Source organism: Haemaphysalis longicornis, unplaced genomic scaffold, assembly GCF_048455015.1.
Source record: "Haemaphysalis longicornis isolate Haplotype H1 unplaced genomic scaffold, Haemaphysalis longicornis Haplotype H1 scaffold_6, whole genome shotgun sequence".
Lineage (NCBI taxonomy): Eukaryota > Metazoa > Arthropoda > Arachnida > Ixodida > Ixodidae > Haemaphysalis > Haemaphysalis longicornis.
Window position 1 is genome coordinate 1,346,715 of NW_027526407.1, and position 25,956 is coordinate 1,372,670.

Here is a 25,956-nt window from a genome sequence, read left to right on the forward strand (position 1 = left end):
GAGGCATAGGGGTGTGGTTAAGCTCTTTTCTTTTTTCACTACGGTTAATGAAATAAACATTTTTTTAATATACAGAAGAAAGAATAAAAGCACGCGCCCAGAGTGGGGACCGAGCCCACGCCTTTCGATTACATGTCGAATGCCTTACCAATTCGGCTATCTGGGCGACTGTGTTCTCCTTCACTTTCTGGGCTATTTATATTAACTAGAAGTGTATCTGACGCTTGAGGGTGGTGGCCAGCGCCACTCTGACTACACAGGGAGAAGGGGACCTTCTTTTCAACCCCCGTGCCGTGACTCGAACGTCAACAGCCTGTCATGAGCGGGTTACTGGCGGGAAGCCCCCTTATGCTACCTAGGCATCAAGGCTGCCAGAACCGATACCCTCGAAAGGCTTTCGCCGAATAATACGGTAAGGAAATGAGGGGCTCGTTGAGGAAATACGGAAAGATAGGTCAGCAGTCTACAACGCCAAAGAAGGCATAGGGGTGTGGTTAGGCTCTTTTCTTTTTTCACTACGGGTAATGAAGTAAACATTTTTTTTAAATGTACAGAAGAAAGAAAGAAGAACATGCGCCCAGAGTGGGAACCGAACCCACGCCTTTCGATTACATGTCGAATGCCTTACCAATTCGGCTATCTGGGCGACTGTGTTCTCCTTCACTTTCTGGGCTATTTATATTTACTAGAAGTGTATCTGACGCTGGAGGGTGGCGGCCAGCGCCACTTTGACTACACGGGGAGAAGGGGACCTTCTTTTCAACCTCGTGGCGTGACTCGAACGTCAACAGCCTGTCATGAGCGGGTTACTGGCGGGAAGCACTCTTATGCTACCTAGGCATCAAGGCTGCCAGAACCGAGACCCTCGCTAGGCTTTCGCAGAATGATACTGTAAGGAAATGAGGGGCTCGTTGAGGAAATACGGAAAGATAGGTCAGCAGTCTACAACGCCAAAGAAGGCATAGGGGTGTGGTTAGGCTCTTTTCTTTTTTCATTACGGGTAATGAAGTAAACATTTTTTTTAAATGTACAGAAGAAAGAAAGAAGAACACGCGCCCAGAGTGGGAACCGAACCCACGCCGTTCGATTACATGTCGAATGCCTTACCAATTCGGCTATCTGGGCGACTGTGTTCTCCTTTACTTTCTGGGCTATTTATATTAAATAGAAGTGTATCTGACGCTTGAGGGTGGTGGCCAGCGCCACTCTGACTACACAGGGAGAAGGGGACCTTCTTTTCAACCCCCGTGGCGTGACTCGAACATCAACAGCCTGTCATGAGCGGGTTACTGGCGGGAAGCCCTCTTATGCCACCTTGGCATCAAGGCTGCCAGAACCGAGACCTTCGCTAGGCTTTCGCAGAATAATACTGTAAGGAAATGAGGGGCTCGTTGAGGAAATACGGAAAGATAGGTCAGCAGTCTACAACGCCAAAGGAGGCATAGGGGTGTGGTTAGGCTCTTTTCTTTTTTCACTACGGTTAATGAATTAAACATTTTTTTTAAATGTACAGAAGAAAGAAAGAAAAACACGCGCCCAGAATGGGGACCAGGCCCACGCCTTTCGATTACATGTCTAATGCCTTACCAATTCGGCTATCTGGGCACCTGTGTTCTCCTTCACTTTCTGGGCTATTTATATTTACTAGAAGTGTATCTGACGCTTGAGGGTGGCGGCCAGCGCCACTCTGACTTCACGGGGAGAAGGGGACCTTCTTTTCAACCCCCGTGGCGTGACTCGAACGTCTACAGCCTGTCATGAGCGGGTTACTGGCGGGAAGCCCTCTTATGCTACCTAGGCATCAAGGCTGCCCGAACCGAGACCCTCGCTACGCTTTCGCAGAATAATACAGTAAGGAAATGAGGGGCTCGTTGAGGAAATACGGAAAGATAGGTCAGCAGTCTACAACGCCAAAGGAGGCATAGGGGAGTGGTTAGGCTCTTTTCTTTTTTCACTACGGTTAATGAAGTAAACATTTTTTTAAATATACAGAACAAAGAAAGAAAAACACGCGCCCAGAGTGGGGATCGAAACCACGCCTTTCGATTACATGTCGAATGCCTTACCAATACGGCTATCAGGGCGCCTGTGTTGTCCTTCACTTTCTGGGATATGTATATTTACTGGAAGTGTATCTGACGCTTGAGGGTGGTGGCCAGCACCACTCTGACTACACGGGGAAAAGGGGACCTTCTTTTCAACCCACGTGGCGTGACTCGAACGTCTACAGCCTGTCATGAGCGGGTTACTGGCAGGAAGCCCTCTTATGCTACCTAGGCATCAAGGCTGCCCGAACCGAGACCCTCGCTAGGCTTTCGCAGAATAATACAGTAAGGAAATGAGGGGCTCGTTGAGGAAATACGGAAAGATAGGTCAGCAGTCTACAATGCCAATGGAGGCATAGGGGTGTGGTTAGGCTCATTTCTTTTTTCACTACGGTTAATGAAGTAAACATTTTTTTTAAATGTACAGAAGAAAGAAAGAAAAACACGCGCCCAGAGTGGGGACCGAACCCACGCCTTTCGATTACATGTCGAATGCCTTACCAATTCGGCTATCTGGGCGGCTGTGTTCCCCTTCACTTTCTGGGCTATTTATATTTACTAGAAGTGTATCTGACGCTGAGGGTGGCGGCCAGCGCCACTCTGACTACATGGGGAGAAGGGGACCTTCTTTTCAACCCCCGTGGCGTGACTCGAACGTCAACAGCCTGTCATGAGCGGGTTACTGGCGGGAAGCCCTCTTATGCTACCCAGGCATCAAGGCTGCCAGAACCGAGACCCTCGCTAGACTTTCGCAGAATGATACTGTAAGGAAATGAGGGGCTCGTTGAGGAAATACGGAAAGATAGGTCAACAGTCTACAACGCCAAAGGAGGCATAGGCGTGTGGTTAGGCTCTTTTCTTTTGTCACTATGGTTAATGAAGTAAACATTTTTTTAAATATACAGAACAAACAAAGAAAAACGCGCTCAGAGTGGGGACCGAGCCCACGCCTTTCGATTACATGTCGAATGCCTTACCAATTCGGCTATCGGGGCGCCTGTGTTCTCCTTCACTTTCTGGGCTATTTATATTAACTAGAAGTGTATCTGACGCTTGAGGGTTGTGGCCAGCGCCACTCTGACTACACGGGGAGAAGGGGACCTTCTTTTCAACCCCCGTGGCGTGACTCGAACGTCTACAGCCTGTCATGAGCGGGTTACTGGCGGGAAGCCCTCTTATGCTACCTAGGCATCAAGGCTGCCAGAACCGAGACCCTCGCTAGGCTTTCGCAGAATAATACAGTAAGGAAATGAGGGGCTCGTTGAGGAAATGCGGAAAGATAGGTCAGCAGTCTACAACGCCAAAGGAGGCATAGGGGTGTGGTTAGGCTCTTTTCTTTTTTCACTACGGGTAATGAAGTAAACATTTTTTTAAATGTAATGAAGAAAGAAAAAAAAACACGCGCCTAGAGTGGGGCCCGAACCCACGCCTTTCGATTATATGTCGAATGCCTTACCAATTCGACTATCTGGGCGACTGTGTTCTCCTTCACTTTCTGGGCTATTTATATTTACTAGAAGTGTATCTGACGCTTGAGGGTGGTGGCCAGCGCCACTCAGACTACACGGGGAGAAGGGGACCTTCTTTTCAACCCCCGTGGCGTGACTCCAACGTCTACAGCCTGTCATGAGCGGGTTACTGGCGGGAAGCCCTCTTATGCTACCTAGGCATCAAGGCTGCCAGAACCGAGACCCTCGCTAGGCTTTCACAGAATGATACTGTAAGGAAATGAGGGGCTCGTTGAGAAAATACGGAAAGATAGGTCAACAGTCTACAACGCCAAAAGAGGCATAGGGGTGTGGTTAGGCTCTTTTCTTTTTTCACTACGGTTAATGAAGTAAACATTTTTTTCTATATATACAGAAGAAAGAAAGAAAAACACGCGCCCAGAGTGGGGACCGAACCCACGCCTTTCGATTACATGTCGAATGCCTTACCAATTCGACTATCTGGGCGACTGTGTTCTCCTTCACTTTCTGGGCTATTTATATTAACTAGAAGTGTATCTGACGCTTGAGGGTGGTGGCCAGCGCCACTCTGACTACACAGGGAGACGGGGACCTTCTTTTCAACCCCCGTGGCGTGGCTCGAACGTCAACAGCCTGTCATGAGCGGGTTACTGGCGGGAAGCCCTCTTACGCTACGTAGGCATCAAGGCTGCCAGAACCGAGACCCTCGATAGGCTTTCGCAGAATAATACTGTAAGGAAATAAGTGGCTCGTTGAGGAAAATCGGAAAGATAGGTCAGCAGTGTACAACGCCAAAGGAGGCATAGGGGTGTGGTTAGGCTCTTTTCTTTTTTCACTACGGTTATTGAAGTAAACATTTTGTTCTATATATACAGAAGAAAGAAAGAAAAACACGCGCCCAGAGTGGGGACCGAACCCACGCCTTTCGATTACATGTCGAATGCCTTACCAATTCGGCTATCTGGGCGACTGTGTTCTCCTTCACTTTCTGGGCTATTTATATTTACTAGAAGTGTATCTGACGCTTGAGGGTGGCGGCCAGCGCCACTCTGACTACACGGGGAGAAAGGGACCTTCTTTTCAACCCCCGTGGCGTGACTCGAACGTCTACAGCCTGTCATGAGCGGGTTACTGGCGGGAAGCCCTCTTATGCTACCTAGGCATCAAGGCTGCCCGAACCGAGACCCTCGCTAGGCTTTCGCAGAATAATACAGTAAGGAAATGAGGGGCTCGTTGAGGAAATACGGAAAGATAGGTCAGCAGTCTACAACGCCAAACAAGGCATAGGGGTGTGGTTGGGCTCTTTTCTTTTTTCACTACTGTTAATGAAGTAAACATTTTTTTTAAATATAAAGAAGAAAGAATAAAAACACGCGCCCAGAGTGGGGACCGAGCCCACGCCTTTCGATTACATGTCGAATGCCTTACCAATTCGGCTATCTGGGCACTGTGTTCTCCTTCACTTTCTGGGCTATTTATATTTACTAGAAGTGTATCTGACGCTTGAGGGTGGTGGCGGCCAGCGCCACTCTGACTACACGGGGAGAAGGGGACCTTCTTTTCAACCCCCGTGACGTGACTCGAACGTCTACAGCCTGTCATGAGCGGGTAACTGGTGGGAAGCCCTCTTATGCTACCTAGGCATCAAGGCTGCCCGAACCGAGACCCTCGCGAGGCTTTCGCAGAATAGTACAGTAAGGAAATGAGGGGCTCGTTGAGGAAATACGGAAAGATAGGTCAGCAGTCTACAACGCCAAAGGAGGCATAGGGGTGTGGTTAGGCTCTTTTCTTTTTTCACTACGGTTAACGAAGTAAACATTTTTTTAATATACAGAAGAAAGAATAAAAACACGCGCCCAGAGTGGGGACCGAGCCCACGCCTTTCGATTACATGTCGAATGCCTTTAATTCGGCTATCTGGGCGACTGTGTTCTCCTTCACTTTCTGGGCTATTTATATTAACTAGAAGTGTATCTGACGCTTGAGGGTGGTGGCCAGCGCCACTCTGACTACACAGGGAGAAGGGGACCTTCTTTTCAACCCCCGTGGCGTGACTCGAACGTCACCAGCCTGTCATGAGCGGGTTACTGGCGGGAAGCCCCCTTATGCTACCTAGGCATCAAGGCTGCCAGAACCGATACCCTCGCTAGGCTTTAGCCGAATAATACTGTAAGGAAATGAGGGGCTCGTTGAGGAAATACGGAAAGATATGTCAGCATTCTACAACGCCAAAGGAGGCATAGGGGTGTGGTTAGGCTCTTTTCTTTTTTCACTACGGGTAATGAAGTAAACATTTTTTTTTAAATGTACAGAAGAAAGAAAAAAAACACGCGCCCAGAGTGGGAACCGAATCCACGCCTTTCGATTACATGTCGAATGCCTTACCAATTCGGCTATCTGGGCGACTGTGTTCTCCTTCACTTTCTGGGCTATTTATATTTTCTAGAAGTGTATCTGACACTTGAGGGTGGCAGCCAGCGCCACTCTGACTATACGGGGAGAAGGGGACCTTCTTTTCAACCCCCGTGGCGTGACTCGAACTTCTACAGCCTGTCATGCGCGGGTAACTGGCGGGAAGCCCTCTTATGCTACCTAGGCATCAAGGCTGCCCGACCCGAGACCCTCGCTAGGCTTTCGCAGAATAATACAGTAAGGAAATGAGGGGCTCGTTGAGGAAAATCGGAAAGATAGGTCAGCAGTGTACAACGCCAAAGGAGGCATAGGGGTGTGGTTAGGCTCTTTTCTTTTTTCACTACGGTTATTGAAGTAAACATTTTTTTCTATATATACAGAAGAAAGAAAGAAAAACACGCGCCCAGAGTGGGGACCGAGCCCACGCCTTTCGATTACATGTCGAATTCCTTACCAATTCGTCTATCTGGGCGATTGTGTTCTCCTTCACTTTCTGGGCTATTTATATTTACTAGAAGTGTATCTGACGCTTGAGGGTGGCGGCCAGCGCCACTCTGACTACACGGGGAGAAAGGGACCTTCTTTTCAACCCCCGTGGCGTGACTCGAACGTCTACAGCCTGTCATGAGCGGGTTACTGGCGGGAAGCCATCTTATGCTACCTAGGCATCAAGGCTGCCCGAACCGAGACCCTCGCTAGGCTTTCGCAGAATGATACTGTAAGGAAATGAGGGGCTCGTTGAGGAAATACGGAAAGATAGGTCAACAGTCTACAACGCCAAAAGAGGCATAGGGGTGTGGTTAGGCTCTTTTCTTTTTTCACTACGGTTAATGAAGTAAACATTTTTTTCTATATATACAGAAGAAAGAAAGAAAAACACGCGCCCAGAGTGGGGACCGAACCCACGCCTTTCGATTACATGTCGAATGCCTTACCAATTCGGCTATCTGGGCGACTGTGTTCTCCTTCACTTTCTGGGCTATTTATATTAACTAGAAGTGTATCTGACGCTTGAGGGTGGTGGCCAGCGCCACTCTGACTACACAGGGAGACGGGGACCTTCTTTTCAACCCCCGTGGCGTGGCTCGAACGTCAACAGCCTGTCATGAGCGGGTTACTGGCGGGAAGCCCTCTTATGCTACCTAGGCATCAAGGCTGCCAGAACCGAGACCCTCGCTAGACTTTCGCACAATAATACAGTAAGGAAAAGAGGGGCTCGTTGAGGAATTACGGAAAGATAGGTCAGCAGTCTACAACGCCAAAGGAGGCATAGGGGTGTGGTTAGGCTCTTTTCTTTTTTCACTACGGTTAATGAAGTAAACATTTTTTTTAAATATACAGAACAAAGAAAGAAAAACACGCGCCCAGAGTGGGGACCGAAACCATGCCTTTCGATTACATGTCGAATGCCTTACCAATTCGGCTATCAGGGTGACTGTGTTTTCCTTCACTTTCTGGGATATTTATATTTACTAGAAGTGTATCTGACGCTTGAGGGTGGTGGCCAGCGCCACTCTGACTACACGGGGAAAAGGGGACCTTCTTTTCAACCCCCGTGGCGTGACTCGAACGTCTACAGCCTGTCATGAGCGGGTTACTGGCGAGAAGCCCTCTTATGCTACCTAGGCATCAAGGCTGCCCGAACCGAGACCCTCGCTAGGCTTTCGCAGAATAATACAGTAAGGAAATGAGGGGCTCGTTGAGGAAATACGGAAAGATAGGTCAGCAGTCTACAACGCCAAAGGAGGCATAGGGGTGTGGTTAGGCTCTTTTCTTTTTTCACTACGGGTAATGAAGTAAACATTTTTTTAAATGTACAGAAGAAAGAAAGAAAAACACGCGCCCAGAGTGGGGACCGAACCCACGCCTTTCGATTACATGTCGAATGCCTTACCAATTCGGTTATCTGGGCGACTGTGTTCTCCTTAACTTTCTGGGCTATATATATTTACTAGAAGTGTATCTGACACTTGAGGGTGGTGGCCAGCGCCACTCTGACTACACAGGGAGAAGGGGACCTTCTTTTCAACCCCCGTGGCGTGACTCGAACGTCAACAGCCTCTCATGAGCGGGTTACTGGCGGGAAGCCTTTTTATGCTACCTAGGCATCAAGGCTGCCAGAACCGAGACCCTCGCTAGGCTTTCGCAGAATAATACAGTAAGGAAATGAGGGGCTCGTTGAGGAAATACGGAAAGATAGGTCAGCAGTCTACAACACCGAAGGAGGCATAGGGGTGTGGTTAGGCTCTTTTCTTTTTTCACTACGGTTAATGAAGTAAACATTTTTTTTAAATGTACAGAACAAAGAAAGAAAAACGCGCCCAGAGTGGGGACCGAACCCACGCCTTTCGATTACATGTCGAATGCCTTAAGAATTCGGCTATCTGGGCGACTGTGTTCTCCTTCACTTTCTGGGCTATTTATATTTATAGAAGTGTTTCTGACGCTTGTGGATGGCGGCCAGCGCCACTCTGACTACACGGGGAGAAGGGGAGCTTCTTTTCAACCCCCGTGGCGTGACTCGAACGTCTACAGCCTGTCATGAACGGGTTACTGGCGGAAAGCCCTCTTATGCTACCTAGGCATCAAGGCTGCCAGAACCGAGACCCTCGCTAAGCTTTCGCAGAATAATACAGTAAGGAAATGAGGGGCTCGTTGAGGAAATACGGAAAGATAGGTCAGCAGTCTGCAACACCAAAGGAGGCATAGGGGTGTGGTTAGGCTCTTTTCTTTTTTCACTACGGTTAATGAAGTAAACATTTTTTTAAATATACAGAACAAAGAAAAACGCGCCCAGAGTGGGGACCGAACCCACGCCTTTCGATTACATGTCGAATGCCTTAGGAATTCGGCTATCTGGGCGACTGTGTTCTCCTTCACTTTCTGGGCTATTTATATTTACTAGAAGTGTTTCTGACGCTTGTGGATGGCGGCCAGCGCCACTCTGACTACACGGGGAGAAGGGGAGCTTCTTTTCAACCCCCGTGGCGTGACTCGAACGTCTACAGCCTGTCATGAACGGGTTACTGGCGGAAAGCCCTCTTATGCTACCTAGGCATCAAGGCTGCCAGAACCGAGACCCTCGCTAAGCTTTCGCAGAATAATACAGTAAGGCAATGAGGGGCTCGTTGAGGAAATACAGAGATAGGTCAGCAGTCTACAACGCCAAAGGAGGCATAGGGGTGTGGTTAGGCTCTTTTCTTTTTTCACTGCGGTTAATGAAGTAAACATTTTTTTTAAATGTACAGAAGAAAAAAAGAAAAACACGCGCCCAGAGTGGGGACCGAGCCCACGCCTTTCGATTACATGTCGAATGCCTTACCAATTCGGCTATCTGGGCGACTGTGTTATCCTTCACTTTCTGGGCTATTTATATTAACTAGAAGTGTATCTGACGCTTGAGGGTGGTGGCCAGCGCCACTCTGACTACACAGGGAGAAGGGGACCTTCTTTTCAACCCCCGTGGCGTGACTCGAACGTCAACAGCCTGTCATGAGCGGGTTACGGGCGGGAAGCCCTCTTATGCTACCTAGGCATCGAGGCTGCCAGAACCGAGACCCTCGCTAGGCTTTCGCAGAATAATACAGTAAGGAAATAAGGGGCTCGTTGAGGAAATACAGAAAGATAGGTCAGCAGTCTACAACACCAAAGGAGGCATAGGAGTGTGGTTAGGCTCTTTTCTTTTTTCACTGTGGTTAATGAAGTAAACATTTTTTTTAAATGTACAGAAGAAAAAAAGAAAAACACGCGCCCAGAGTGGGGACCGAGCCCACGCCTTTCGATTACATGTCGAATGCCTTACCAATTCGGCTATCTGGGCGACTGTGTTCTCCTTCACTTTCTGGGCTATTTATATTAACTAGAAGTGTATCTGACGCTTGAGGGTGGTGGCCAGCGCCACTCTGACTACACGGGGAGAAGGGGACCTTCTTTTCAACCCCCGTGGCGTGACTCGAACGTCTACAGCCTGTCATGAGCGGGTTACTGGCGGAAAGCCCTCTTATGCTACCTAGGCATCAAGGCTGCCAGAATCGAGACCCTCGCTAGGCTTTCGCACAATATTACAGTAAGGAAATGAGGGGCTCGTTGAGGAATTACGGAAAGATAGGTCAGCAGTCTACAACGCTAAAGGAGGCATAGGGGTGTGGTTCGGCTCTTTTCTTTTTTCACTACGGGTAATGAAGTAAACATTTTTTTTAAATGTACAGAAGAAAGAAAGAAAAACACGCGCCCAGAGTGGGAACCGAACCCACGCCTTTCGATTACATGTCGAATGCCTTACCAATTCGGCTATCTGGGCGACTGTGTTCTCCTTCACTTTCTGGGCTATTTATATTAACTAGAAGTGTATCTGACGCTTGAGGGTGGTGGCCAGCGCCACTCTGACTACACAGGGAGAAGGGGACCTTCTTTTCAACCCCCGTGGCGTGACTCGAACGTCAACAGCCTGTCATGAGCGGGTTACTGGCGGGAAGCCCCCTTATGCTACCTAGGCATCAAGGGTGCCAGAACCGATACCCTCGCTAGGCTTTCGCAGAATAATACAGTAAGATAATGAGGGGCTCGTTGAGGAAATACGGAAAGATAGGTCAGCAGTCTACAACGCCAAAGGAGGCATAGGGGTGTGGTTAGGCTCTTTTCTTTTTTCACTACGGTTAATGAAGTAAACATTTTTTTTAATATACAGAAGAAAGAATAAAAACACGCGCCCAGAGTGGGGACCGAGCCCACGCCTTTCGATTACATGTCGAATGCCTTACCAATTCGGCTATCTGGGCGACTGTGTTCTCCTTCACTTTCTGGGCTATTTATATTAACTAGAAGTGTATCTGACGCTTGAGGGTGGTGGCCAGCGCCACTCTGACTACACGGGGAGAAGGGGACCTTCTTTTCAACCCCCGTGGCGTGACTCGAACGTCTACAGCCTGTCATGAGCGGGTTACTGGCGAAAAGCCCTCTTATGCTACCTAGGCATCAAGGCTGCCAGAACCGAGACCCTCGCTAGGCTTTCGCACAATAATACAGTAAGGAAATGAGGGGCTCATTGAGGAATTACGGAAAGATAGGTCAGCAGTCTACAACGCTAAAGGAGGCATAGGGGTGTGGTTCGGCTCTTTTCTTTTTTCACTACGGTTAATGAAGTAAACATTTTTTTAAATATACAGAAAAAAGAAAGAAAAACACGCGCCCAGAGTGGGGACCGAAACCACGCCTTTCGATTACATGTCGAATGCCTTACCAATTCGGCTATCAGGGCGACTGTGTTCTCCTTCACTTTCTGGGATATTTATATTTACTAGAAGTGTATCTGACGCTTGAGGGTGGTGGCCAGCGCCACTCTGACTACACGGGGAAAAGGGGACCTTCTTTTCAACCCCCGTGGCGTGACTCGAACGTCTACAGCCTGTCATGAGCGGGTTACTGGCGGGAAGCCCTCTTATGCTACCTAGGCATCAAGGCTGTCCGAACCGAGACCCTCGCTAGGCTTTCGCAGAATAATACAGTAAGGAAATGAGGGGCTCGTTGAGGAAATACGGAAAGATAGGTCAGCAGTCTACAACGCCAAAGGAGGCATAGGGGTGTGGTTAGGCTCTTTTCTTTTTTCACTACGGTTAATGAAGTAAACATTTTTTTAATATACAGAAGAAAGAAAGAAAAACACGCGCCCAGAGTGGGAACCGAACCCACGCCTTTCGATTACATGTCGAATGCCTTACCAACTCGGCTATCTGGGCGACTGTGTTCTGCTTCACTTCCTGGGCTATTTATATTTACTAGAAGTGTATCTGACGCTTGAGGGTGGCGGCCAGCGCCATTCTAACTACACGGGGAGAAAGGGACCTTCTTTTCAACCCCCGTGGCGTGACTCGAACGTCTACAGCCTGTCATGAGCGGGTAACTGGCGGGAAGCCCCTTATGCTACCTAGGCATCAAGGCTGCCCGAACCGAGACCCTCGCTAGGCTTTCGCAGAATAATACAGTAAGATAATGAGGGGCTCGTTGAGGAAATACGGAAAGATAGGTCCGCAGTCTACAACGCCAAAGGAGGCATAGGGGTGTGGTTAGGCTCTTTTCTTTTTTCACTACGGTTAATGAAGTAAACATTTTTTTCAATATACAGAAGAAAGAATAAAAACACGCGCCCAGAGTGGGGACCGAGCCCACGCCTTTCGATTACATGTCGAATGCCTTACCAAGTCGGCTATCTGGGCGACTGTGTTCTCCTTCACTTTCAGGGCTATTTATATTAACTAGAAGTGTATCTGACGCTTGAGGGTGGTGGCCAGCGCCAATCTGACTACACGGGGAGAAGGGGACCTTCTTTTCAACCCCCGTGGCGTGACTCGAACGTCTACAGCCTGTCATGGACGGGTTACTGGTGGGAAGCCCTCTTATGCTACCTAGGCATCAAGGCTGCCAGAACCGAGACCCTCGCAAGGCTTTCGCAGAATGATACTGTAAGGAAATGAGGGGCTCGTTGAGGAAATACGGAAAGATAGGTCAACAGTCTACAACGCCAAAGGAGGCATATGCGTGTGGTTAGGCTCTTTTCTTTTTTCACTACGGTTAATGAAGTAAACATTTTTTTCTATATATACAGAAGAAAGAAAAATACGCGCCCAAAGTGGGAACCGAACCCACGCCTTTCGATTACATGTCGAATGCCTTACCAATTCGGCTATCTGGGCGACTGTGTTCTCCTTCACTTTCTGGGCTATTTATATTTACTAGAAGTGTTTCTGACGCTTGTGGATGGCGGCCAGCGCCACTCTGACTACACGGGGAGAAGGGGAGCTTCTTTTCAACCCCCGTGGCGTGACTCGAACGTCTACAGCCTGTCATGAACGGGTTACTGGCGGAAAGCCCTCTTATGCTACCTAGGCATCAAGGCTGCCAGAACCGAGACCCTCGCTAAGCTTTCGCAGAATAATACAGTAAGGAAATGAGGGGCTCGTTGAGGAAATACGGAAAGATAGGTCAGCAGTCTGCAACACCAAAGGAGGCATAGGGGTGTGGTTAGGCTCTTTTCTTTTTTCACTACGGTTAATGAAGTAAACATTTTTTTAAATATACAGAACAAAGAAAGAAAAACGCGCCCAGAGTGGGGACCGAACCCACGCCTTTCGATTACATGTCGAATGCCTTAAGAATTCGGCTATCTGGGCGACTGTGTTCTCCTTCACTTTCTGGGCTATTTATATTTACTAGAAGTGTTTCTGACGCTTGTGGATGGCGGCCAGCGCCACTCTGACTACACGGGGAGAAGGGGAGCTTCTTTTCAACCCCCGTTGCGTGACTCGAACGTCTACAGCCTGTCATGAACGGGTTACTGGCGGAAAGCCCTCTTATGCTACCTAGGCATCAAGGCTGCCAGAACCGAGACCCTCGCTAAGCTTTCGCAGAATAATACCGTAAGGCAATGAGGGGCTCGTTGAGGAAATACGGAGATAGGTCTGCAGACTACAACGCCAAAGGAGGCATAGGGGTGTGGTTAGGCTCTTTTCTTTTTTCACTGCGGTTAATGAAGTAAACATTTTTTTTAAATGTACAGAAGAAAGAAAGAAAAACACGCGCCCAGAGTGGGGACCGAGCCCACGCCTTTCGATTACATGTCGAATGCCTTACCAATTCGGCTATCTGGGCGACTGTGTTCTCCTTCACTTTCTGGGCTATTTATATTAACTAGAAGTGTATCTGACGCTTGAGGGTGGTGGCGGCCAGCGCCACTCTGACTACACGGGGAGAAGGGAACCTTCTTTTCAACCCCCGTTGCGTGACTCGAACGTCTACAGCCTGTCATGAGCGGGTTACTGGCGGGAAGCCCCCTTATGCTACCTAGGCATCAAGGCTGCCAGAACCGATACCCTCGCTAGGCTTTCGCCGAATAATATTGTAAGGAAATGAGGGGCTCGTTGAAGAAATACGGAAAGATAGGTCAGCAGTCTACAACGCCAAAGGAGGTATAGGGGTGTGGTTAGGCTCTTTTCTTTTTTCACTACGGGTTATGAAGTAAACATTTTTTTTAAATGTACAGAAGAAAGAAAGAAAAACACGCGCCCAGAGTGGGAACCGAACCCACGCCTTTCGATTACATGTCGAATGCCTTACCAATTCGGCTATCTGGGCGACTGTGTTCTCCTTCACTTTCTGGGCTATTTATATTAACTAGAAGTGTATCTGACGCTTGAGGGTGGTGGCCAGCGCCACTCTGACTACACGGGGAGAAGGGAACCTTCTTTTCAACCCCCGTGGCGTGACTCGAACGTCTACAGCCTGTCATGAGCGGGTAACTGGCGGGAAGCCCTCTTATGCTACCTAGGCATCAAGGCTGCCCGAACGGAGACCCTCGCTAGGCTTTCGCAGAATAATACAGTAAGGAAATGAGGGGCTCGTTGAGGAAATACGGAAAGATAGGTCAGCAGTCTACAACGCCAAAGGAGGCATAGGGGTGTGGTTAGGCTCTTTTCTTTTTTCACTACGGTTAATGAAGTAAACATTTTTTTTAAATATACAGAACAAAGAAAGAAAAACGCGCTCAGAGTGGGGACCGAGCCCACGCCTTTCGATTACATGTCGAATGCCTTACCAATTCGGCTATCTGGGCGACTGTGTTCTCCTTCACTTTCTGGGCTATATATATTACCTAGAAGTGTATCTGACGCTTGAGGGTGGTGACCAGCGCCACTCTGACTACACGGGGAGAAGGGGACCTTCTTTTCAACCCCCGTGGCGTGACTCGAACGTCTACAGCCTGTCATGAGCGGGTAACTGGCGGGAAGCCCTCTTATGCTACCTAGGCATCAAGGCTGCCCGAACTGAGACCCTCGCTAGGCTTTCGCAGAATAATACAGAAAGGAAATGAGGGGCTCGTTGAGGAAATACGGAAAGATAGGTCAGCAGTCTACAACGCCAAAGGAGGCATAGGGGTGTGGTTAGGCTCTTTTCTTTTTTCACTACGGTTAATGAAGTAAACATTTTTTTTAAATATACAGAACAAAGAAAGAAAAACACGCGCCCAGAGTGGGAACCGAACCCACGCCTTTCGATTACATGTCGAATGCCTTACCAATTCGGCTATCTGGGCGACTGTGTTCTCCTTCACTTTCTGGGCTATTTATATTTACTAGAAGTGTTTCTGACGCTTGTGGATGGCGGCCAGCACCACTCTGACTACACGGGGAGAAGGGGAGCTTCTTTTCAACCCCCGTGGCGTGACTCGAACGTCTACAGCCTGTCATGAACGGGTTACTGGCGGAAAGCCCTCTTATGCTACCTAGGCATCAAGGCTGCCATACCGAGACCCTCGCTAAGCTTTCGCAGAATAATACAGTAAGGAAATGAGGGGCTCGTTGAGGAAATACGGAAAGATAGGTCAGCAGTCTGCAACACCAAAGGAGGCATAGGGGTGTGGTTAGGCTCTTTTCTTTTTTCACTACGGTTAATGAAGTAAACATTTTTTTAAATATACAGAACAAAGAAAGAAAAACGCGCCCAGAGTGGGGACCGAACCCACGCCTTTCGATTACATGTCGAATGCCTTAAGAATTCGGCTATCTGGGCGACTGTGTTCTCCTTCACTTTCTGGGCTATTTATATTTACTAGAAGTGTTTCTGACGCTTGTGGATGGCGGCCAGCGCCACTCTGACTACACGGGGAGAAGGGGAGCTTCTTTTCAACCCCCGTGGCGTGACTCGAACGTCTACAGCCTGTCATGAACGGGTTACTGGCGGAAAGCCCTCTTATGCTACCTAGGCATCAAGGCTGCCAGAACCGAGACCCTCGCTAAGCTTTCGCAGAATAATACAGTAAGGCAATGAGGGGCTCGTTGAGGAAATACGGAGATAGGTCTGCAGTCTACAACGCCAAAGGAGGCATAGGGGTGTGGTTAGGCTCTTTTCTTTTTTCACTACGGTTAATGAAGTAAACATTTTTTTAAATATATAGAACAAAGAAAGAAAAACACGCGCCCAGAGTGGGGACCGAACCCACGCCTTTCGATTACTTGTCGAATGCCTTACCAAATCGGCTATCTGGGCGACTGTGTTCTCCTTCACTTTCTGGGCTATTTATATTTACTAGGAGTGTATCTGACGCTTGAGGGTGGTGGCGGCCAGCGCCACTCTGACTACACGGGGAGAAGGGAACCTTCTTTTTAACCCCCGTGGCGTGACTCGAACGTCTACAGCCTGTCATGAGCGGGTTACTGGCGGGAAGCCCTCTTATGCTACCTAGGCATCAAGGCTGCCCGACCCGAGACCCTCGCGAGGCTTTCGCAGAATAATACAGTAAGGAAATGAGGGGCTCGTTGAGGAAATACGGAAAGATAGGTCAGTAGTCTACAACGCCAAAGGAGGCATAGGGGTGTGGTTATGCTCTTTTCTTTTTTCACTACGGTTAATGAAGTAAACATTTTTTTAACACACAGAAGAAAGAATAAAAACACGCGCCCAGAGTGGGGACCGAGCCCACGCCTTTCGATTACATGTCGAATGCCTTACCAATTCGGCTATCTGGGCGACTGTGTTCTCCTTCACTTTCTGGGCTATTTATATTAACTAGAAGTGTATCTGACGCTTGAGGGTGGTGGCCAGCGTCACTCTGACTACACAGGGAGAAGGGGACCTTCTTTTCAACCCCCGTGGCGTGACTCGAACGTCAACAGCCTGTCATGAGCGGGTTACTGGCGGGAAGCCCCCTTATGCTACCTAGGCATCAAGGCTGCCAGAACCGATACCCTCGCTAGGCTTTCGCCGAATAATACTGTAAGGAAATGAGGGGCTCGTTGAAGAAATACGGAAAGATAGGTCAGCAGTCTACAACGCCAAAGGAGGTATAGGGGTGCGGTTAGGCTCTTTTCCTTTTTCACTACGGGTAATGAAGTAAACATTTTTTTTAAATGTACAGAAGAAAGAAAGAAAAACACGCGCCCAGAGTGGGAACCGAACCCACGCCTTTCGATTACATGTCGAATGCCTTACCAATTCGGCTATCTGGGGTACTGTGTTCTCCTTCACTTTCTGGGCTATTTATATTAACTAGAAGTGTATCTGACGCTTGAGGGTGGTGGCCAGCGCCACTCTGACTACACAGGGAGAAGGGGACCTTCTTTTCAACCCCCGTGGCGTGACTCGAACGTCAACAGCCTGTCATGAGCGGGTTACTGGCGGGAAGCCCCCTTATGCTACCTAGGCATCAAGGGTGCCAGAACCGATACCCTCGCTAGACTTTCGCAGAATAATACAGTAAGATAATGAGGGGCTCGTTGAGGAAATACGGAAAGATAGGTCAGCAGTCTACAACGCCAAAGGAGGCATAGGGGTGTGGTTAGGCTCTTTTCTTTTTTCACTACGGTTAATGAAGTAAACATTTTTTTTAAATATACAGAACAAAGAAAGAAAAACACGCGCCCAGAGTGGGAACCGAACCCACGCCTTTCGATTACATGTCGAATGCCTTACCAATTCGGCTATCTGGGCGACTGTGTTCTCCTTCACTTTCTGGGCTATTTATATTTACTAGAAGTGTTTCTGACGCTTGTGGATGGCGGCCAGCGCCACTCTGACTACACGGGGAGAAGGGGAGCTTCTTTTCAACCCCCGTGGCGTGACTCGAACGTCTACAGCCTGTCATGAACGGGTTACTGGCGGAAAGCCCTCTTATGCTACCTAGGCATCAAGGCTGCCAGAACCGAGACCCTCGCTAAGCTTTCGCAGAATAATACAGTAAGGAAATGAGGGGCTCGTTGAGGAAATACGGAAAGATAGGTCAGCAGTCTGCAACACCAAAGGAGGCATAGGGGTGTGGTTAGGCTCTTTTCTTTTTTCACTACGGTTAATGAAGTAAACATTTTTTTAAATATACAGAACAAAGAAAGAAAAACGCGCCCAGAGTGGGGACCGAACCCACGCCTTTCGATTACATGTCGAATGCCTTAAGAATTCGGCTATCTGGGCGACTGTGTTCTCCTTCACTTTCTGGGCTATTTATATTTACTAGAAGTGTTTCTGACGCTTGTGGATGGCGGCCAGCGCCACTCTGACTACACGGGGAGAAGGGGAGCTTCTTTTCAACCCCCGTTGCGTGACTCGAACGTCTACAGCCTGTCATGAACGGGTTACTGGCGGAAAGCCCTCTTATGCTACCTAGGCATCAAGGCTGCCAGAACCGAGACCCTCGCTAAGCTTTCGCAGAATAATACCGTAAGGCAATGAGGGGCTCGTTGAGGAAATACGGAGATAGGTCTGCAGACTACAACGCCAAAGGAGGCATAGGGGTGTGGTTAGGCTCTTTTCTTTTTTCACTGCGGTTAATGAAGTAAACATTTTTTTTAAATGTACAGAAGAAAGAAAGAAAAACACGCGCCCAGAGTGGGGACCGAGCCCACGCCTTTCGATTACATGTCGAATGCCTTACCAATTCGGCTATCTGGGCGACTGTGTTCTCCTTCACTTTCTGGGCTATTTATATTAACTAGAAGTGTATCTGACGCTTGAGGGTGGTGGCGGCCAGCGCCACTCTGACTACACGGGGAGAAGGGAACCTTCTTTTCAACCCCCGTTGCGTGACTCGAACGTCTACAGCCTGTCATGAGCGGGTTACTGGCGGGAAGCCCCCTTATGCTACCTAGGCATCAAGGCTGCCAGAACCGATACCCTCGCTAGGCTTTCGCCGAATAATATTGTAAGGAAATGAGGGGCTCGTTGAAGAAATACGGAAAGATAGGTCAGCAGTCTACAACGCCAAAGGAGGTATAGGGGTGTGGTTAGGCTCTTTTCTTTTTTCACTACGGGTTATGAAGTAAACATTTTTTTTAAATGTACAGAAGAAAGAAAGAAAAACACGCGCCCAGAGTGGGAACCGAACCCACGCCTTTCGATTACATGTCGAATGCCTTACCAATTCGGCTATCTGGGCGACTGTGTTCTCCTTCACTTTCTGGGCTATTTATATTAACTAGAAGTGTATCTGACGCTTGAGGGTGGTGGCCAGCGCCACTCTGACTACACAGGGAGAAGGGGACCTTCTTTTCAACCCCCGTGGCGTGACTCGAACGTCAACAGCCTGTCATGAGCGGGTTACTGGCGGGAAGCCCCCTTATGCTACCTAGGCATCAAGGGTGCCAGAACCGATACCCTCGCTAGGCTTTCGCAGAATAATACAGTAAGATAATGAGGGGCTCGTTGAGGAAATACGGAAAGATAGGTCAGCAGTCTACAACGCCAAAGGAGGCATAGGGGTGTGGTTAGGCTCTTTTCTTTTTTCACTACGGTTAATGAAGTAAACATTTTTTTTTATATACAGAAGAAAGAAAGAAAAATTCGCGCCCAGAGTGGGAAACGAACCCACGCCTTTCGATTACATGTCGAATGCCTTACCAATTCGGCTATCTGGGCGACTGTGTTCTCCTTCACTTTCTGGGCTATTTATATTAACTAGAAGTGTATCTGACGCTTGAGGGTGGTGGCCAGCGCCACTCTGACTACACAGGGAGAAGGGGACCTTCTTTTCAACCCCCGTGGCGTGTCTCGAAAGTCAACAGCCTGTCATGAGCGGGTTACTGGCGGGAAGCCCCCTTATGCTACCTAGGCATCAAGGCTGCCAGAACCGAGACCCTCGCTAGGCTTTCGCAGAATAATACAGTAAGGAAATGAGGGGCTCGTTGAGGAAATACGGAAAGATAGGTCAGCAGTCTACAACGCCAAAGGAGGCATAGGGGTGTGGTTAGGCTCTTTCTTTTTTCACTACGGTTAATGAAGTAAACATTTTTTTTAAATATACAGAACAAAGAAAGAAAAACGCGCTCAGAGTGGGGACCGAGCCCACGCCTTTCGATTACATGTCGAATGCCTTACCAATTCGGCTATCTGGGCGACTGTGTTCTCCTTCACTTTCTGGGCTATTTATATTACCTAGAAGTGTATCTGACGCTTGAGGGTGGTGACCAGCGCCACTCTGACTACACGGGGAGAAGGGGACCTTCTTTTCAACCCCCGTGGCGTGACTCGAACGTATACAGCCTGTCATGAGCGGGTAACTGGCGGGAAGCCCTCTTATGCTACCTAGGCATCAAGGCTGCTCGAACCGAGACCCTCGCTAGGCTTTCGCAGAATAATACAGTAAGGAAATGAGGGGCTCGTTGAGGAAATACGGAAAGATAGGTCAGCAGTCTACAACGCCAAAGGAGGCATAGGGGTGTGGTTAGGCTCTTTTCTTTTTTCACTACGGTTAATGAAGTAAACATTTTTTTTAAATATACAGAACAAAGAAAGAAAAACACGCGCCCAGAGTGGGAACCGAACCCACGCCTTTCGATTACATGTCGAATGCCTTACCAATTCGGCTATCTGGGCGACTGTGTTCTCCTTTGCTTTCTGGGCTATTTATATTTACTAGAAGTGTATCTGACGCTTGAGGGTGGCGGCCAGCGCCACTCTGACTACACGGGGAGAAGGGGACCTTCTTTTCAACCCCCGTGGCGTGACTCGAACGTCTACAGCCTGTCATGAGCGGGTAACTGGCGGGAAACCCTCTTATGCTAGCTAGGCATCAAGGCTGCCCGAACCGAGACCCTCGCTAGGCTTTCGCAGAATAATACAGTAAGGAAATGAGGGGCTCGTTGAGGAAATACGGAAAGATAGGTCAGCAGTCTACAACGCCAAAGGAGGCATAGGGGTGTGGTTAGGCTCTTTTCTTTTTTCACTACGGTTAATGAAGTAAACATTTTTTTAAATATACAGAACAAAAAAAGAAAAACACGCGCCCAGAGTGGGAACCGAACCCACGCCTTTCGATTACATGTCGAATGCCTTACCAATTCGGCTATCTGGGCGACTGTGTTGTCCTTCACTTTCTGGGCTATTTAAATTTACTAGAAGTGTATCTGACGCTTGAGGGTGGCGGGCAGCGCCACTCTGACTACACGGGGAGAAGGGGACCTTCTCTTCAACCCCCGTGGCGTGACTCGAACGTCTACAGCCTGTCATGAGCGGGTTACTGGCGGGAACCCCTCTTATGCTACCTAGGCAACAAGGCTGCCCGAACCGAGACCCTCGCTAGGCTTTTGCAGAATAATACAGTAAGGAAATGAGGGGCTCGTTGAGGAAATGCGGAAAGATAGGTCAGCAGTCTACAACGCCAAAGGAGGCATAGGGGTGTGGTTAGGCTCTTTTCTTTTTTCACAACGGGTAATGAAGTAAACATTTTTTTTAAATATACAGAAGAAAGAAAGAAAAACACGCGCCCAGAGTGGGGACCGAACCCACGCCTTTCGATTACATGTCAAATGCCTTACCAATTCGGCTATCTGGGCGACTGTGTTCTCCTTCACTTTCTGGGCTATTTATATTTACTAGAAGTGTATCTGACGCTTGAGGGTGGTGGCCAGCGCCACTCTGACTACACGGGGAGAAGGGGACCTTCTCTTCAACCCCCGTGGCGTGACTCGAACGTCTACCGCCTGTCATGAGTGGGTTACTGGCGGGAAGCCCTCTTATGCTACCTAGGCATCAAGGCTGCCCGAACCGAGACCCTCGCTAGGCTTTCGCAGAATAATACAGTAAGGAAATGAGGGTTCTCGTTGAGGAAATACGGAAAGATAGGTCAGCAGTGTACAACGCCAAAGGAGGCATAGGGGTGTGGTTAGGCTCTTTTCTTTTTTCACTGCGGTTATTGAAGTAAACATTTTTTTCTATATATACAGAAGAAAGAAAGAAAAACACGCGCCCAGAGTGGGGACCGAACCCACGCCTTTCGATTACATGTCGAATGCCTTACCAATTCGGCTATCTGGGCTACTGTGTTCTCCTTCACTTTCTGGGCTATTTATATTTACTAGAAGTGTATCTGATGCTTGAGAATGGCGGCCAGCGCCACTCTGACTACACGGGGAGAAGGGGACCTTCTTTTCAACCCCCGTGGCGTGACTCGAACGTCTACAGCCTGTCATGAGCGGGTTACTGGCGGGAAGCCCTCTTATGCTACCTAGGCATCAAGGCTGCCCGAACCGAGACCCTCGCTAGGCTTTCGCAGAATAATACAGTAAGGAAATGAGGGGCTCGTTGAGGAAATACGGAAAGATAGGTCAGCAGTCTACAACGCCAAACGAGGCATAGGGGTGTGGTTAGGCTCTTTTCTTTTTTCACTACGGTTAATGAAGTAAACATTTTTTTTAATATACAGAAGAAAGAATAAAAACACGCGCCCAGAGTGGGGACCGAGCCCACGCCTTTTGATTACATGTCGAATGCCTTACCAATTCGGCTATCTGGGCGACTGTGTTCTCTTTCACTTTCTGGGCTATTTATATTAACTAGAAGTGTATCTGACGCTTGAGGGTGGGTGGTGGCCAGCGCCACTCTGACTACACCGGGAGAAGGGGACCTTCTTTTCAACCCCCGTGGCGTGACTCGAAGGTCTACAGCCTGTCATAAGCGGGTTACTGGCGGGAAGCCCTCTGATGCTACCTAGGCATCAAGGCTGCCCGAACCGAGACCCTCGCTAGGCTTTCGCAGAATAATACAGTAAGGTAATGAGGGGCTCGTTGAGGAAATACGGAAAGATAGGTCAGCAGTCTACAACGCCAAAGGAGGCATAGGGGTGTGGTTAGGCTCTTTTCTTTTTTCACTACGGTTAATGAAGTAAACATTTTCTTTAAATATACAGAACAAAGAAAGAAAAACACGCGCCCAGAGTGGGAACCGAACCCACGCCTTTCGATTACATATCGAATGGCTTACCAATTCGGCTATCGGGGCGTCTGTGTTCTCCTTCACTTTCTGGGCTATTTATATTTACTAGAAGTGTATCTGACACTTGAGGGTGGTGGCCAGCGCCACTCTGACTACACGGGGAGAAGGGGACCTTCCCTTCAACCCCCGTGGCGTGACTCGAACGTCTACAGCCTGTCATGAGTGGGTTACTGGCGGGAAGCCCTCTTATGCTACCTAGGCATCAAGGCTGCCCGAACCGAGACCCTCGCTAGGCTTTCGCAGAATAATACAGTAACAAAATGAGGGTTCTCGTTGAGGAAATACAGAAAGATAGGTCAGCAGTGTACAACGCCAAAGGAGGCATAGGGGTGTGGTTAGGCTCTTTTCTTTTTTCACTACGGTTATTGAAGTAAACATTTTTTTCTATATATACAGAAGAAAGAAAGAAAAACACGCGCCCAGAGTGGGGACCGAACCCACGCCTTTCGATTACATGTCGAATGCCTTACCAATTCGGCTATCTGGGCGACTGTGTTCTCCTTCACTTTCTGGGCTATTTATATTAACTAGAAGTGTATCTGACGCTTGAGGGTAGTGGCCAGCGCCACTCTGACTACACGGGGAGAAAGGGACCTTCTCTTCAACCCCCGTGGCGTGACTCCAACGTCTACAGCCTGTCATGAGCGGGTTACTGGCGGGAAGCCCTCTTATGCTACCTAGGCATCAAGGCTGCCAGAACCGAGACTCTCGCTAGTCTTTCGCAGAATGATACTGTAAGGAAATGAGGGGCTCGTTGAGGAAATACGGAAAGATAGGTCAACAGTCTACAATGCCAAAAGAGGCATAGGGGTGTGGTTAGGCTCTTTTCTTTTTTCACTACGGTTAATGAAGTAAACATTTTTTTCTGTATATACAGAAGAAAGAAAGAAAAACACGCGCCCAGAGTGGGGACCGGACCCACGCCTTTCGATTACACGTCGAATGCCTTACCAATTCGGCTATCTGGGCGACTGTGTTCTCCTTCACTTTCTGGGCTATTTATATTGTTACGGAACAGTTGGAAGAAGACGATGAGGGCAGCTACGGCTATGTGCCGTTTGGGTTGAACTTTAGAAGAGGACGAAGGGCTTACAGCTACCAGTCTCTGTACTCTCTCGCTGGCATTGCTCAGCATTGCAATTTTCGTCAATACACTGCATTTGCGTGGTTCTGCCTCGTAACATCTTGGTGGAGGTTGCGGGCTTTTTCCATTTACCACGGAACTCCGCAGCGGTCGTCAAATTCCGCCATCCAGGATGCCTAACAGCACCGACCCTCCTTCAGGCGCTGCCATTCCCCCCATCATCGTGTCTCACCCTCGAGAACCTGGAATGTTTACCGGCAATGATGTAGTCGACGCTGATGAGTGGATCCGTATGTTCGAGCGGGTCAGCCGACTTAACAGGTGGGATCCCAGAGTGATGTTGGCCAACGCTGTGTGTTGCCTCAAAGGAACAGCACTGACATGGTGCGACACCAACGAAGAGACATTGACCAGCTGGGACGTATTCAAGGACAAGCTACGGGCAGCGTTTGGAAACGCTCCTCACCATCAGCTTGCCGCCAAGAACGACCTCGCGGCTCGTGTCCAGAGTTCAACCGAAGCGTACAGCGCATATATTCACGACGTACTTGCTCTGTGTGTCAAGGTTGACCGGGCAATGCCTGAGGAAGAAAAGGTTGGGCACATCTTAAAAGGCATTGCGGACGACGCTTTCAATTTACTAGTTTTCAAGAACAGCTCGAACGTGGACGACATCATTGCAGAGTGCCGACGCTTGGAGCAAGCCAAAAGCCGCCGTATTGCCAAAAACTTCGTCCGCTTTCCGAATACGGCCGCTACTTCGTCCTGCGACGACGTGCTGCTTCGCCCACGCGACGTCGCCCCACCCGCTCCACCTGAGACGCTCACCAGAATAATTCGTCGAGAAATTGAGGCCATGTCGCCAGCCCCGCTCACAACACCAAGCGGTGACAGCCCATCCATTTCTGTTATTCAAGCTGTCGTCCGCCAAGAACTTGACAACTTGGGCCTTCACCCGGTTTGCGCCATGAATCGTCCGGACGTCTACCCGGTTCTGCAAAGCCTCGCACCCATGTATCATACCGCACCTCGTCGTTTCCGCAATCCCACTGCCTGGCGGACCCCTGACGACCGTCCGATTTGCTTTTGTTGCCATCGTATCGGACACGTCTCCCGCTACTGCCGCAATCGCCCTTACGATGCTATCCGTACTTCGTATTCCAGGCGACCTGAAAATGCTCCCCGACGATTTTCACCCGATCTCTCGCACGAGAATACTGCAGCCCTTTATCGCCTCCTGCTCTCTTACAGCGACATTTTTTACTTTGGCACTCGCCCTCTCGGCCAGACAAGTGTGGTCAAGCACCGTATTCACACGGGTGACGCCCGCCCGATCCACCGCAGGCCATACCGCGTATCCGCAACTGAACGTCGCATTATACAAGACGAAGTCGACAAAATGCTCGCTAAGGACATCATCGAGCCCTCTTCCAGCCCTTGGGCGTCACCGGTAGTACTAGTTAAAAAGAAGGACAACACGTGGAGATTTTGCGTCGATTACCGTCACCTGAACCACATAACGAAAAAGGACGTGTACCCTCTTCCCCGAATTGACGACGCCCTTGATTGCCTCCACGGAGCAAACTATTTTTCTTCCATCGACCTACGTTCCGGTTATTGGCAAATCGCCGTGGATGAAATGGACCGAGAAAAAACCGCCTTTATTACACCGGATGGTCTCTTCCAATTTAAGGTAATGCCTTTCGGGCTCTGTAACGCGCCTGCCACGTTCGAAAGAATGATGGACGCTCTCCTTCACGGCCTTAAATGGACCACCTGCTTGTGCTACCTCGACGACGTCATCGTTTTCTCTCCGACCTTTGAAACGCATTTAGAACGTTTATCCACGGTCCTGTCTGTTTTCCGTCGCGCAGGTCTTCAACTGAATTCATCCAAATGCCGATTCGCCCAATATCAACTTCAAATTCTCGGTCACGTCGTGGATGCTCGCGGCGTGCAGCCCGACCCCGCCAAAATACACGCAGTCAAAAACTTTCCCCAACCGCACACCGCAAAAGACGTCAGAAGCTTTTTTGGCCTATGCTCATACTTCCGCCGCTTCATACAAAATTTCGCCCATATTGCCAGGCCTTTAGCCGACCTCCTCAAGAAAGACGTTCCATTCACGTGGGAATCTGCACAAGCTGAAGCTTTTTCCACACTTATTGATAGGCTTACTACCACTCCTATTCTAGCC

General features: G+C 49.1%; 12 non-coding genes across 12 annotated transcripts; all 12 read right to left on the minus strand.

The window, feature by feature from the left end:
- Window positions 1-574: 574 nt before the first annotated feature.
- Trnat-ugu (transfer RNA threonine (anticodon UGU)) lies at window positions 575-646 on the minus strand. Its single transcript has one exon. It is a non-coding gene; the product is annotated as a tRNA-Thr (tRNA).
- A 2,801-nt stretch (window positions 647-3,447) lies between these two features.
- Trnai-uau (transfer RNA isoleucine (anticodon UAU)) lies at window positions 3,448-3,519 on the minus strand. Its single transcript has one exon. It is a non-coding gene; the product is annotated as a tRNA-Ile (tRNA).
- Window positions 3,520-10,154: 6,635 nt separating this feature from the next.
- Window positions 10,155-10,226, minus strand: Trnat-ugu (transfer RNA threonine (anticodon UGU)). The gene has a single exon. It is a non-coding gene; the product is annotated as a tRNA-Thr (tRNA).
- A 1,363-nt stretch (window positions 10,227-11,589) lies between these two features.
- Window positions 11,590-11,661, minus strand: Trnat-ugu (transfer RNA threonine (anticodon UGU)). The gene has a single exon. It is a non-coding gene; the product is annotated as a tRNA-Thr (tRNA).
- A 2,320-nt stretch (window positions 11,662-13,981) lies between these two features.
- On the minus strand, window positions 13,982-14,053 carry Trnat-ugu (transfer RNA threonine (anticodon UGU)). The gene has a single exon. It is a non-coding gene; the product is annotated as a tRNA-Thr (tRNA).
- An 886-nt stretch (window positions 14,054-14,939) lies between these two features.
- Window positions 14,940-15,011, minus strand: Trnat-ugu (transfer RNA threonine (anticodon UGU)). Its single transcript has one exon. It is a non-coding gene; the product is annotated as a tRNA-Thr (tRNA).
- Window positions 15,012-15,892: 881 nt separating this feature from the next.
- On the minus strand, window positions 15,893-15,964 carry Trnat-agu (transfer RNA threonine (anticodon AGU)). The gene has a single exon. It is a non-coding gene; the product is annotated as a tRNA-Thr (tRNA).
- Window positions 15,965-17,332: 1,368 nt separating this feature from the next.
- Window positions 17,333-17,404, minus strand: Trnat-ugu (transfer RNA threonine (anticodon UGU)). The gene has a single exon. It is a non-coding gene; the product is annotated as a tRNA-Thr (tRNA).
- Window positions 17,405-18,770: 1,366 nt separating this feature from the next.
- Trnat-ugu (transfer RNA threonine (anticodon UGU)) lies at window positions 18,771-18,842 on the minus strand. Its single transcript has one exon. It is a non-coding gene; the product is annotated as a tRNA-Thr (tRNA).
- Window positions 18,843-19,249: 407 nt separating this feature from the next.
- Window positions 19,250-19,321, minus strand: Trnat-ugu (transfer RNA threonine (anticodon UGU)). Its single transcript has one exon. It is a non-coding gene; the product is annotated as a tRNA-Thr (tRNA).
- An 885-nt stretch (window positions 19,322-20,206) lies between these two features.
- On the minus strand, window positions 20,207-20,278 carry Trnat-ugu (transfer RNA threonine (anticodon UGU)). The gene has a single exon. It is a non-coding gene; the product is annotated as a tRNA-Thr (tRNA).
- A 407-nt stretch (window positions 20,279-20,685) lies between these two features.
- Trnat-ugu (transfer RNA threonine (anticodon UGU)) lies at window positions 20,686-20,757 on the minus strand. Its single transcript has one exon. It is a non-coding gene; the product is annotated as a tRNA-Thr (tRNA).
- Between the last annotated feature and the right edge of the window lie 5,199 nt (window positions 20,758-25,956).